The 15501-nt window shown below is 35.5% G+C and overlaps 1 protein-coding gene across 1 annotated transcript in view; it reads right to left on the bottom strand.

The window, feature by feature from the left end:
* The window catches only part of LOC137641473 (ligand of Numb protein X 2-like), a 617278-nt gene that overhangs the window by 326263 nt on the left and 275514 nt on the right, over window positions 1-15501 (bottom strand). The window lies entirely within an intron of this gene.

The following is a 15501-nucleotide window of genomic DNA, read 5'->3' as shown; positions in this document are numbered from 1 at the left end:
CTATAACTCTCCAGTGGTAGTATCTCAACGGGTGGCTGCTGCGTTGGCTATCCAACACCTATATTGCCTGTACGTTAATTCTGTAGTCTGTGTATCTGTTGGACATCTTTTGCTTTCGTTTACATTAACTCTCTCTCTCTCTCTCTCTCTCTCTCTCTCTCTCTCTCTCTGGCGTTTTTAGTCTATTATTTCCTGTTTTGTTCCCTTTCTAGTTATTGCGTTTTGAGTTCTTACCATTATCTCTTTTTTTTTCTCCCTCAGAATTTCGTTTTTTTTTTCCTCCTAGATGCTAGCCTTTTGGTTTCTTTTGGTATTTTGGGAAGGGTTTATTATACCCATGCGTTTCTTTAAAGGATCTTGGTTGAGTTTTCTACCAGGTCCTTAATTTATGCTTTTGTCTTCTAAGTAGAAAAGGTTTTGAAATAATAAGTGCATACCTGCTCATCCTATAGCTCAATTATCAAACATTCAAACTCTCGATTTCAGCATGAAGTTTCTTCTTCTTCCTTCTTCTTCTTCTTCTTCTTCTTCTTCTTCTTCTTCTTCTTCTTCTTCTTCTTCTTCTTAATATTTTTGTTTACAAGTTGATCATAATTTATTAATGTCTTGTACAGGTTTTCTTGCGATAGACATTTATTTGTCACACTGAAATTGCCCTTTTTTCAATTCGCTTCAATCCAGGCGTTTATAACTGTATATCGTCCCCCTGTTACTTTCCATTCCCTTGGTAGAGTATATGCGATTTCCATGTCCGCCTATTACAGCTGTTCTATAATGTACATTTGGACAGTTTACTCCGTTGCTTCCCCTTCTATCCAGGCCGCTGATAGCTTTCCAAACCTTTTGGGGGAGTTCCATTCCGTAAATATTTTTTTTTTTTCTATAAGACAGGACTTCGTAATGAGAGCTTTCAACCTAAAGTAGATATTGTTTCACTAATAAAATGAATGTTAGCATCCACAGACCTCTTTAAAGAGGAGCGTATTTCAAACAGGCTTTTATGTACTTGGGGCTACCGTATTTTGTATTTTCTATCTGTACTGAAGTAATTTGAATTAACCATCCTATCAATCCCCCTCCCCCCAAAAAAGGCTACTCAATATACCAAAAGGAAAAAAATGAATGACCCTTCTGTCTACGATGGAAACTATTCCTCTTGCTATATTCAGTCATCTACCGCAAGCCTTATCCCATCCATCATCATTTCCCAGATCAGTGCAGTCATATATACCCACAGTACCGTGCAACCAATCAAGAGAAACCATTTATCTGACGTCTATCTTGCTATATCCTTTTTATCTCCCTCTGCCGAGCTTCTGCTATCCTACCAACCGTGGATGCCTCCGAGAGGCGATGCCAAAAATAGTAATTTTAACCTGACTGGTGTTTTTTTTTTTTTTTTTTTTTGCGTTCATATTTCATACATGAATAATATTAATTGCTGTGATAAACATGTGTTGCATATTTGTTCATATACGTATGGAATATATTTAAGAGTAAAATTAAATTTTTAATGTATTTTCCTCTGTATAACATATAGTTTGATATTTGCAAAAAGCTGTGGAATTTTACGTATATCCTTTAAACTTGTATTTAATTGCATTTCCTTGAAAAAAAAATGTCGAATGTATTTTATGTACGTGTCTCCCAGCCGTGTTGATGGCCAACTGAATAAATACTGAAGACTTATGAAAGTATTTAGATGATGCCACAGCTTGCGTTTGACACCTAATGGATGCAGAGAAATTTATTACGTAGGCTGAATTTTACTAATAATTTTGATTCGAAATTTTACGTGAGTATTGAATCTAAAAACTAAATAGTATATTTTCATGGCGGTCCGTGCGCATATATATATGTGTGTGAGTGTGTGTATATATATATATATATATATATATTTATATATATATATATATATATATACACACGCTCTATGTATATATGTTATGTGAGTTTGTCTTTCTCTTTGGCAACTTTCGCTAAATGTAAAATCACTTGTGCATCCGTTATTTTAAGACTATTTTTCACATTTTATTTTTCATTGTCTTGTCTTCAGGTGTAGAGTTTAGAAGGAAACGACAGAATTTCTCACTGTTACTCCTTTTATTTAACTATTGCAGACAGCTGTTTTAGATGATTATTTATGGCTTTCATCAGGGCATTCTTAGAAAAAAATCAGAATCCTTAAAGGTGTAATCATATAAATAAAAAGATAGAGGAATTAAAGAAAATAAAGGTAATTTCATTACATAGAAATTAATGGCGATGTTATTCCAGACATTTACATCTTCCTTGAAGCTATACAAGTCTGGTGGAAGTCCCAAAGCCTAAAATTCGAAACATTGTGAATCCTCGATGAATCCTCAAAATATCAGTTAATACGGCTTCAGTGGGAGTCCTTGAGGCATGTATTGAACTTTTTCTTGCTGGGGGCGAGAAGACAGTCTAAGGAAACTTGAACATTAATATACTGTAGATTACTGCATTGGAATTTAAAGTGAGGGTCACACTGCAACAACCTGTGTTGAAAGTTCAAATTCCCTTAGACGAATTTCTCACTGTGTTACTCCTTTTATTTAACTATTGCAGACAGCTGGTTTAGCTGATTATTTATGGCTTTTATCAGGGCATTCTTAGAAAAAAAATATCAAAATCCTTAAAGTTAGTGCAATCATTTAATTGAAAAATAGAAGAAATAAAAAAAAATTATGTAATTTCATAATATAAAAATTCAGAGAGATATTCTAGACATTAGGATCATTAAGCTGTATAACTCTGATGGAAGTCCCAAAGTCTAACAGTGAAAACATTTTGAATCCTCGATAAATCCTAAAAATCCTTTTTCCTACGGCTTCAAGTGGGAGTTTTGAAAGCATACATTGCACTTTTTCTTGGTTGAGGATGAGAACACAGTCTGAGGAAACTTGAACATTAAATATAGGTTACTGCATTTGACTTGCTGAAGAAGGGAGGTTCACACTGCAACAGCCAGTGTGGAAAGTTTCCTCAGTTGATGATCTCATATCCAGCAGTAAGAAATTCCAGTGTTTACCTCCAGATCTCCCCCTGGAGCTCTAACAACTGTTATTGCGGGACTTTATCCATGATTAATGATCTGTCTTTATAGCAAGCTTTAGGACTCCCTATATAGTTGTGAGACTTCATGGAAGATCCAGATGCCTCCAGTCATATCTGCATGAATTTCTATGAAAAGATTTGCTTTTCATTTACTGTTTTATAATTTCTTCTAATTCCGATTGTGTGATTTTACTTCCATTATATTATGATTGTGATTTCCTTATAAAGATGCCCTGACTATAGCCATTGGTTGATTGCTGAAACAGCTGTCTGCAAAAGTTAATTAATGGAGACCGGCAATAATAGATACTCTCTTCAAATCTCTAGGCCAGAAAAAAAGGTACAGCAAATGAGGAAAAGTGTTGTTTAGACATAATTTATATCAAATTTTTTTAGCATTTGATAGTACCCTATATATATATATATATATATGCATATATATATATATATATGTGTGTGTGTGTGCGTGTGTGTGTGTGTATATACATGCGTGCGTGCGCAAGAGAGAGAGAGAGAGAGAGAGAGAGAGAGAGAGAGAGAGAGAGACTGGCCATACAATAAGCTACATTACTTTCTCCTTAGTAGTTTTACCCATCTCTTTAATCGAACCTTGGTTATATCCTTCCCGGAACCATCCTCGTAACAGTCCATTTGGTGTCAGCTGGAGAGACGTCGAAGACTTTTTCGTATCATATGGCTACGTCCATTCTACCGCACCCCAAAACAGTGGTCTTTCTTGAATTAAATAAATATTTTTCATGAAGAGCCAGGTGCCTCCAGTCATATCTGCATGAATTTCTATGAAAAGATTTGCTTTTCATTTACTGTTTTATAATTTCTTCTAATTCCGATTGTGTGATTTTACTTCCATTATATTATGATTGTGATTTCCTTATAAAGATGCCCTGACTATAGCCATTGGTTGATTGCTGAAACAGCTGTCTGCAAAAGTTAATTAATGGAGACCCGCAATAATAGATACTGTCTCTTCAAATCTCTAGGCCAGAAAAAAAGGTACAGCAAATGAGAAAAGTGTTGTTTAGACATAATTTATATCAAGTTTTTTTAGCATTTGATAGTACCCTATATATATATATATATATATGCATATATATATATATATATATATGTGTGTGTGTGTTTGTGTGTGTGTGTGTATATACATGCGTGCGTGCGCAAGAGAGAGAGAGAGAGAGAGAGAGAGAGAGAGAGAGACTGGCCATACAATAAGCTACATTACTTTCTCCTTAGTAGTTTTTACCCATCTCTTTAATCGAACCTTGGTTATATCCTTCCCGGAACCATCCTCGTAACAGTCCAATTTGGTGTCAGCTGGAGAGACGTCGAAGACTTTTTCGTATCATATGGCTACGTCCATTCTACCGCACCCCGAAACAGTGGTCTTTCTTGGATTTATTAAATATTGCGTAAAAATCACATGTGGGTGATATTGCTTCTCGAAGCACCGTTCTCCCTTCTATAATATAGATTACGATGATGTCTGGGAATAGAAAGGGACAGTATATTCTTGGAATGGGAATGGTTAGCATGAATAATAATAATAATAATAATAATAATAATAATAATAATAATAATCCTAAACTGTTGATGCTGCGTTTGACACAGTTCATTGATGCAATTGGTATTGAAATAATTTATGGTTTTATTCATTTTTACACCCAGATTATTTATATCTTGTCAAATATTGTACAATGAGTATTATTTTTGAAGCTATGAATGGAAGAGATATATGTAAGACAAAACATAAACAAATAAATCTGCAGAGAAAAGAGGGAGTTTTCTGGCATCCTGACATCTCCAAAGAGATGAGGATAGTAATAGATATATAAGGATGAAACAGGGAACGACTGATAATAGGAAAAAATGGTAATAGTTTTAGGAAAAAAACATACTGAAGAAGGATTGGAAATTAGTAACGCGATAAGGGAAACTGGCTCGTTTCAGGGTCACAGATAAGAGGTCATTATAAATACAAGGTCATCTAGGATGATACATCATATAGAGCTCCTTGATTGTAGGACATGGTTACATTATTCCAGAGATTGCTTGTAAGGGGCCTTTTTTTTGAGAGAGAGAGAGAGAGAGAGAGAGAGAGAGAGAGAGAGAGATTGCCATTTTAGTACTAAAATAGAAGCTGGGACGAAAACTACCATCATCCATAATTGAAACGGAAAGCATTTATACAACCCCCTCCCCCTTATCTCTCTCTCTCTCTCTCTCTCTCTCTCTCTCTCTCTCTCTCTGTCGCCGCGGGAGTTACAGTCATTTTTGAAGCTTTTTCCCTCCTAATGGTTTTTCCATATTTCCCGAATTTCCACTATTCAACCAATCCTCGCCTCCCTCCACCTCTCCCTCCTCTTCCACCTCCCCCGGACTTGGGGGGGGGGGGAATCACATCAACCCGCAGAGCTGTCTCTGTCCATGAATACGTTCGTCAGTTTTGACGGCGCCATTTTTCGCACATGACTCCCCTTTAGTCGTTCGTCATTTCATCTATTCTTTTATGGGTTTTGGCTCCTATCGTTTTTGGAACCGTTGGCCTTTCGATAACCCACTTTCATTTCGGGCTTGGAATGGATTTATTGGTTTTATTCCCACAATTCTTATTTTATACATATTTTTAGTTGCCTTTAGTTATGTATTGGTGCTTAGAATTATTACTATTGATAATTTTTTTTTTTTTGTATTAGTGAGATTAATTTATTCTCCATAATTTATTTATTTATTCATATGATGAAGGGTAGATGAAGATGGTTTGGGCATGCTCTTCGCACTCCCCAAGAGACATTAGTTTACCAAAATTTCAACTAAGGTCCACAAGGCACTAAAAGAGTTGGTAGACCCAGGCCTACATGGTTGAGAACTATGAAGCTGTGAAGTAGGAGATGATGAATGGAGAAGTATTTATTTAAAAGCTTAAGATAGAGATGACTGGTGAAATCTAACCGAGGCCCTTTGCTTCAATAGGCGTAGGAGGAGATGATGATGAGGAATTTGTTTTATTGTAGTATTCAGGTTTATGCTCGTGATAGTCTCTAGTTTGTCAAATCGCAATTTCCAATTATCTTTACTATCCTTTCGAATATTCTCCCAAATGATTTCCCCATCAAAGGCATTCTCCTTTCCCATATCCATTTTCTCTAATTACCTTATATATTTTGCACGAGGAGCTGTTTTCGATTTAATCGACCTAGTCCTAATTTGCGATAGGCTATCCAATTCCTTATGGCTTATTTCCCTGAAATGTAACGTGTCTTTTTAGTGAGTTAATGTCTTCTCCTAAATAAAGATGCTTGTTGTTATAGAAGTCGTTTTAAAAAGTCAAGCGGAAGCAAAAATTGAGGCATCAAGACTAGAAGCAGGTAATGTAGAAATTTGAGGAAGTGAAGAAATACAGCTTACTGGATGAAATGAAATATTTAAGACTTTTCAACTTACACACTAGGTTTTAAAAATTTTGACGTATTTAGATTGTATATATAAGTTAATTATTAATAGCACTGACCAGGGGCGACTTAGCCCTGTAAAAAACTGAATAAGGAAAATGAATTATTCGTCTCCCATCCACAAAAGAACCCCCACCCCCACCCCCCACCGTTACGCTTTAAAGGTTTTAAAGGCCGATCATGAATGGCATTGACAAGGGACATGAAATTGCCGTATCTTGCAGGACAATGCCCTAGAGACTGACCATATATACATATGATCAGCGCCCAAGCTACCTCTCCATCCAAGCTACGACTAAGGAGGGCCATGCAATGGCGGCCGATGACTCAGCAGATAGACGTATAGCCTCCCCCAAAGTCACCCAACCTTAGCTCACAAGGATGGTGAGGTTGCAGCGACCAAAGAAACTATCGAGTTTGAGCGAGACTCGAACCCCAGTCTGGCGTTCACCAGCCAGGAACGATACCACATCGGCAACCACAACCCTTCTTCATTCTGACTGTATTCTGAAAGCCAACAGCTCAAAATCATGTCATTACAAAATATCTCCTCTGTGATGCTTTTTAGGGAAACTGATGATGCTCTGAAATATGTAAAATTTTGCTAATGAATTTCTAGTGTGATACATTTACTGGCAAATACTGTTGAGGTTTTTTTATTAGCGTATAAGGAATATGGCAGTAGATTTATTTATGCTCACTATATATATATATATATATATATAATATATATATATATATATATATATATGTATATATATATATCATCAGCCATTGCTAGTCCACTTTAGGACAAAGGCCTCAGACATCGTCTTCTCTTCCTTTCCCCTGCTTTGTTTGCAATTTTTAGAGATCAATTCTGTTATTTTTTTTATTCTTCTATTATCAGTCATTCTCATTATATGTTCTGGCCACGTCCACTTCTTTTTCTTACTTGTAGAATATCCTCTACTTTAGTATATATACATACAAATATATATATAAATGGTATGTATGTGTATGTGTACTATATATGTGTGTATATATATATATATATATATATAATGTATGTGTGTGTATATATACAGTGTATATATATATATATATATATATTTGTGTGTGTGTGTGTGTGCGTGCGTACATACATACATACATACACATCAGGTCTATTTGATCCTGTGGACCTGTTCTCCCAGAGTTAATTTTGACGTCAGCTGGAGAGACACGGGAGATTATTACAAGTCATATGGTTGGTTTAGGGCGGTGCTATACGCCTCATCAAAAGCCCCCCCTCCAGCCCCCCCCCCTCCTCTTAGCTTACTACTCTTGCTAAGTTTTTTTTTTTTTTTGATGAAAATTTATTAAAGATCATTTATCAGTGATATTGTATCTCACAGTATCGAATAAAAACTATATATTTTGGGGGGTATAGTATTAAATGGAATGTATGAAGCACCGTTTTCCTCAAAGGAGTAATTGTGTTATTGATAACCTTTAGTAATAATAATAATAATAATAATAATAATAATAATAATAATTAATTTGGTTACAGCATGCCTAATATCTTTTACTTTCTTATGTAGACTCATATACAAATGTATTTACTAGGCAACCGAGAGAGAGAGAGAGAGAGAGAGAGAGAGAGAGAGAGAGAGAGAGCTTAATTTTGATTAGATTCACCAGTCAGTGGGAGGGGGAATAATGGATGATACGGGTCTTAGACTTGGGAGTACTTTCTCACAATATTACTCTCTCGAACTCAACACAATAATGTAACGGGAATATAACCTTGTTCATGGATATGTTATAGAACTTTTTTTTTTTTTTTTTACTGAGCTAAAGATTGCTCTTGAGCGGCAGAGGCATGGGAGAGGACAATGTCCTAGAAACCGACAATAAGAACATATGATTAGTGCTCAAAACCTCTTTCCACTTAACTAGAACCAGGGAGGCCAGACAGTGGGTGCTGATGACTCAGTAGGCAGGCTTGTAGGCTTCTCCAAACCTCTTATCATTACATTACAGGGCCAATGTGGTTGTGAACAAAAGTTTTTCAAGCACTGAGCTGGGATTGAACTTCCGACCCACCAATCGTGAGTCAGAGACATAAGCTTCCAGGCTGACGTTTGTATGGTATAAACGTGATTTTTGCCTCTATTTTTATAATATATATTTTATTTTGTGGTAATTTTGAGATCTAAAAATGAAACTAAAAGAGAGTTTACTCAAGTGCTATAGGAGGATGAAATCATGGTGAGGGGTAGATACAGATGGTTTAGGTTTGCTCTTCGCACTCCCCAAGAGAGATTAGTTCACCAAACTTTCAACTGGGCTCTACAAGTCACTAGAAGAGTTGGAAAACCCAGGCTTACATGGTTGAGGACTTTGAAGCGTGAAGTAGATGATAAATGGAGAAGTATTGAATTCAAAGCTCAAGATAGAGACGACTGGCGAAATATAACTAAGGCCTTTTGCGTCAGTTGGCGTAGGAGGAAATGATGATGATGAATTTTGAGATTAAGACTGAGGTAAACGTAGAATAAGATGTTAGATTATTATTATTATTATTATTATTATTATTATTATTACTTGCTAAGCTACAAACCTAGTTGGAAAAGCAAGATGCTATAAGCCCAGGGGCCCCAACAGGGAAAATAGCCCAGTGAGGAAAGGAAACAAGGAAAAATAATATATTTTAAGAACAATGACATTTAAATAAATATTTCCCATATAAGCCATGAAAACTTTAACAAAACAATAGGAAGAGAAACGAGATAGAATAGTGTGCCCGAGTGTACCCTTAAGCAAGAGAACTCTAAACCCAAGACAGTGGAAGACCATGGTACAGAGGCTATGGCACTTGAGATATTTGCATCAAAGAATTATATCTCATAAAGGAGAGGTTAGAGTGCCAACTGTTAAGGGCGAGCTCATTTCGAACACCAGAATGAAATAAGAAACGGAACTGCTCAAACCCTTTAATTAAGAAAGAGATAAACAGCCATTTATTTTCCTCTGTTATCATACACTGGTGTAGGTTCCTCGCTATTTTTGGGTCTGTCTTAAAATTAGTAGTCAGTTGTTTAACGAGAAATATTCTCTCTCTCTCTCTCTCTCTCTCTCTCTCTCTCTCTCTCTCTCTCTCTCTCTCTCTCTCAGTTATGGTTTTACTTAGTCTTACCTCTCTTCCCTCTTCTTCTCCCTTCCATTAATCTAGAACGCTATTTCTGGCTCTGAAATTCGTTCTTCTTGCTCGAAGGCCTAATTTTCCGCTCTTGGCTGCTACGTAGTTAATCATTATTTCAATTTTGTTTTTCTTATGATTTTGGGGGATAACCAATTTTTGAGCCGTTCTTGGCTTGATTTTTCTTAACGAATTTATATTGTTTTTTATTCATTTATTTTTATTTTTACCCTTTTATTTTTGTGTTTAGGATCGTAATTACTCTTGGTATTATTATTATTATTATTATTATTATTATTATTATTATTATTATTATTATTATTATTGTTTTTGTTATAATTCTAATGTTATTTATAGCTCTATCTTCATAGTCATGTATTTATTATAGAACCACTCCAATTAAGTTAATTGCTACCGGCTGAATACAATTCTAACCCCCTACCTTCCCCGCAATTATTCTGCTTTTAATAACATTAATAGTTGACATAGTCTCTGGTTATTTCCCTTCCATTTTTTTTTTTACATTTAAAACATTCGTATCGTTCCACGCTTTTGCATCCTCTTTTCGGGAAAAATATTCGGCAATATATAGTTTATAATATTCAACTGCACAATGAAAATTTACCGATAGATCTTGCTGCAGCAACTTGATTCTAATTTAATTTACTCTGTAATTCATTTGCGTAATTAATACGCATCTTTTCTAGGAGATGGACACTCCAAAATCAAACCATTGTTCTCTAGTCTTGGGTAGTGCCATAGCCTCTGTACCATGGTCTTCCACTGTCTTGGGTTAGAGTTCTCTTGTTTTAGGGTACACTCGGGCACACCATTCTGTTGAAGTTTTTATAGTTTATATTGGAGATATTTATTCCAAAGTTACTGTACTTAAGATATTTTATTTTTCCTTGTTTTCTTTCCTCACTGGGCTATTTTCCCTGTTGGAGCCCCTGGGATTCTAGCATTCTGGTTTTCTAACTAGGTTTGAAGATTAGCAATTGATAATGATGATAATAATAATTAGGTCCCTAATGATATAAAATATAATTATATAAGTTCTATAAAACGTTCGTAAGGAAATGAACTCTTAGAGTACTTTTTTTTTTTTCTATATGATTTAGTGTGTTTATCGATGAATGGGACTCTTCTCCTCATGTACTTTCCAAAGTTATTTTAGGATATTAATTTGACTCTTCTAGTTATCAATAGTCCATCAATCTAACTCTTGACAATTGTTTAATGATTTACATGCAAACTATGTAAAGTTATGTAGACGTTTTTGTTGACATATTCATAGTGAAATGTTTAAGGTAGCAATACACTGTTAAAAAAATTCGTAATTCTCCGAAAGATATACTGTTCTCAGCCGTATTTCATTAAAATATGGCCGGCCGTAATTTGACCTTACTTTATTATTATCTTCTACGGGGTGGTGACCGTAATATCAGTCTTTTGCGTCAATATATCCGTTTTTAAAACGGTAAGGATCCTGGAATAAATTTTGCCAGACATTTACCGTTTTTTTTTTTTAATGCAAATGCTTAACAGTGTACATATATAGTTTGATTGTTAGCAGTGCGTTGACTGCATAATCCAGCTTGATCTTTCATTGTCAGTGTTTCAGTAACTAAGAAGTATTACTTTAAATTCTTGGTGTCAATCTGTCGTGCGAGTTCTCTTATGAAAAACCTTTTTGGTGTATTTCTATCAAGTTCAGAAGCCTGTCTTTTGATCTTTTTATTCCACCATGTATCAAATATTTTTCTCCAGCTTTGGTTTCAGGAGGTAAAATCCATCTTATATTGTTGGATAAAAAATTTTGGGTTTATCAAATTTCTTATCCTGGATATTGATATTGATTTCTGGATGATCTCATCGTGCAATTAGTGTAAAACATTTCATAATTCTGAGCATCCCTTTCCTCCATATTTTCCTAGATTATAAACATCATAATACTAGATTAAGGTTAAATCTAAGTCTTTCTTAAGTGAGGTTCGATCCCACAGTGATTTCTAGATTTTGGATGGATCTTCCAGTCGTGTTAAATCGCTGGAAATTGGGAAGTTTAAACTGGGTACATATTTTTTATTTCTCAGTTACTCTTCCGTACTGGACTGCTTCCCCTGACGAGGCCTTTAGGCTAGTAACATAGTAACATTCAGTTGTTTTTCCAGCTATGCTGTAGTTAGGCTTGTAAAAATAATAAAGCATAGAAGTATTTTTTGCGTATACAATGTACATTGAAATGGTTTTAGAAATATGAAAAAATCGACGAAGAGGCACAAAGACTTGGACATTATTTTCACATCTTATTATGATCTCTCTCTCTCTCTCTCTCTCTCTCTCTCTCTCTCTCTCTCTCTCTCTCTCTCTCTCTCTCTCTCATTTTTTTCCTTTTCTATTTTATGCTATAGGATAGATTGAATTGTGAAGGACAACAAAGTGGAAACGTTTAGTAAATAGAGATGACTGGATGATAATCAAGAAATGATAGAGAATATGAAAGGAAGAGATTGGGCAGTTAGCTTAAACTGGATAGAGATTGGTTATATTAAAAATAAAATATATTGAAAGTAAAAAAAATCGTTATGAAAATAAGCAACACCAGAGAAATAACTTGGCCTTAGAACTCTATAGTAATATGCTGTCGGGTTAGGCTAAAACGATAATGTAAACTGGGCCACTTTAGAGTCATATATAACAGGTCAGCTGGGATGGTACATCACGCGGAGCTCTGAAATTGTAAGGGACTGCTTGGGTTAACACAAATTGCATATTACATTCATATGTCGAGAGAGAGAGAGAGAGAGAGAGAGAGAGAGAGAGAGAGAGAACACAAATTGCTTATTACGTTCATATGTCGAGAGAGAGAGAGAGAGAGAGAGAGAGAGAGAATTATTAGTTTAAACACTACGGTCTTATAATGAGTTTCTGTGACATAGTTCCATTTATAGTTAAACTGTTGAAAGCTAGCAATTACACGACTGGAATTCTCTCTCTCTCTCTCTCTCTCTCTCTCTCTCTCTCTACCTTTTGAATCCTTCATCCCTCTTCCACACAACTTTTTGTGTCTATCTGCGAATTTTCCTCTTTCTCTGCCATCCCACTTCCACTCATCGTTCCACAACTCTCTCTCTCTCTCTCTCTCTTCTCTCTCTCTCTCTCTCTCTCTCTCCGAACAGGTTTGGCAGGTAGAAAGACACTTTTTCCCACCCATGTCTTTCCCAAAGTCGTTTGTCATTTCTCGAATTCTGTAACATTCCCTGAACTTTGGATATTAAGTAGCTTTTTTTTTGAGTTTTAGTGTTTTTTTTCCTTCATTACTCTTTGACTCTACTTCGTTAGTGCTGTGCCTACTGTTTTTCATTTAATGCATCACTTCAGTTTTTTTTTAATAGGCTGTTTAGAAATTCATATTTTTAGCAGTAGTGTTAGATTGCAGTTTTTTTTTTTTTTTTTTTTTTTTTATAGTGTCACTTTTACATACTTTACTTTAAGGGCAGCTTTTCTGGTCCTATACAGCGAGGGAACCCTACTCTCTACAGAACCTTCATAGCCATTTTATCGTATGCATTCCAAGGTTTAAAGGTTTAAGGTTTAAAAGCTGCTCATGAATGGCAGAGGTAAGGGACAGTGACATTGCCCTAAAAAGCAGGACAATGTCCTAGGGACTGTCTTGGCAGCATTTCCTTTCATTTTGTATCAGTTGGACGGCTTTTTCTAACCATGTCCTTACCATCCCTTTCATTTCTTAGGTAGTAGGTTGGCCTGGGCACCAGCCATCCGTTAAGATACTATCGCCAGAGAGTTATGGGGTCCTTTGGTTGGCCAGACAGTACCACATTGGATCCTTCTCTCTGGTTTTGGTTTATTTTCCCTTTTCCTACGCACATACCGAATAGTCTGGCCTTTTCTTCATGTATTCTCTTCTGTCCTCATACACCTGACAACACTGAGATTACCAAACAATTCTTCTTCACCCAAGGGGTTACTGCACTATCATTGTTCAGTTGCCACTTTCCTTTTAAGTAAGGGTAGAAGAGACTCTTTAGCTTTGGTGAGCAGCTCTTCTAGGAGAAGGACACTCCAAAATCAAACCATTGTTCTCTAGTCTTGGGTAGTGCCCTAGCCTATGTACCATGGTCTTCCATTGTCTTGGAGAGAGTTCTCTTGCTTGAGGGTACACACGGGCACACTGTTCTGTGTTGTTTCTCTTTCTCTTGTTTTGTTAGTTTTCATAGTTTATAAAGGAGATATTTGTTTTAAATGTACTGTTCTTAAAATATTTTATTTTTCCCTGTTTCCTTTCCTCACTGGGCTATTTTCCCTGTTGGAGCCCCTGGGCTTATAGAATTCTACCTTTCCAGCTAGGGTTGTAGCTTAACAAATAATGATAATAATAATTTACATGTACTTATCAATTTTTCTCTTGTCATTCTATACTGCATACTGTATATGAAAAGTCTTCTTCGATATCCTTGTGGTCGTTACGTGTTTTTCTTTTTTTTAGGAATTTATCTAAATACAACGTATTTTCTTGTTATATACTTTAACGACGTAAAGAACGTTTTTTTTCTGAGATAAAGATGTGTTGCACATGATAGTAGAATTTTATCTCCCATCCACCAGACTGTTGATACATTGGGGTTGTTTTAGCTGTCTGTCTCCTCAAAGCTGTTTTCCGTATATTCGAAGAGTTTTGAGGAATTATTCCATCCATTTTGACAACAATAGACCCTTCCCCTCTTCCTAAAAAAAATGTCAGTAAAAAGGAAAATCTTGTTATTTTTTTAGCCTCAAATCTAACTTAGATTCCAGTTTTTATATTAACCTCAAATCATCATCGTATCTGTCATTCACTGTCCGTTTTTAAATCTATTCAGAGATCCGGTTCCAGAGGCCTACAGGAAGCCCCTCTCACGCTATCTCTATTTTTTTAGATACATCTCTAAATCTATTTAAAAACCGCCACGGAGTAAGGACCGACACAGGCATTTAATTGGGTTAATTTGAATAACATCAAAGGCAAGCGGTTCCACATCGCTAGGCAAACAATCAATGAGGCCATATTTTTCACATCCGTTGAATCATGTTCTCTTCCATCCAATGCGTATATGGCGTTGCTGGCGTATCAGAGGATGGGTATATCTAGGGAGGTTTTACATTTAACAATAATATTTACTGATTTTGTACGAATTATACTAATTTACACTGTTAATGATTTGCATTGAGAAACGGTAAAAATCCTGGAATAAATGTTGCCAGACATTTACCGTTTTTAAAACGGTAATATTGACGTAAAGGAGTGATATTACGATCATAAACCCGTAAAAGATAATAACAAAGTAGGGTTTATAAAAAATACGGTTGAGAACAATATTTTTACTGAGAATTTCCGATAAAAATTACGGTTTTTTCAACAGTGTAAATGCAATCAGCTGTAATTAATTTTATAAATGTGAAAAGATCTTAATATATACCTTTAGAATATTTTAGTTTTGGACAGTATTAATATAGAAATCACGGTTTTTTTATTTAGGAAAAACTGGTTTTGAATTGTCCAAAAAGTAAAAATTAGGTTTCTGCCATTACGAAATGGTCGCAACAACACGTGGAATGTGATTTGCTCTGAACCAATATTGACCTCCATCTAGATGAATAAATGAAGCCACTCGAGTAGATTCCGATGATGTGTTCTGATTCTGGACTTTTCAATAACATGTACTATAGAATTTGTTGTCTGTTACACATATAAAGTTTTTCTAGTGTGTGTGGAGTTAATGCATTTAAAGC

This window comes from Palaemon carinicauda, chromosome 5, assembly GCF_036898095.1.
Source record: "Palaemon carinicauda isolate YSFRI2023 chromosome 5, ASM3689809v2, whole genome shotgun sequence".
Taxonomy (NCBI): Eukaryota; Metazoa; Arthropoda; class Malacostraca; order Decapoda; family Palaemonidae; genus Palaemon; species Palaemon carinicauda.
The sequence above is the reverse complement of the archived record's forward strand: the minus strand, read 5'-3'. Positions and strand labels throughout refer to the sequence as shown.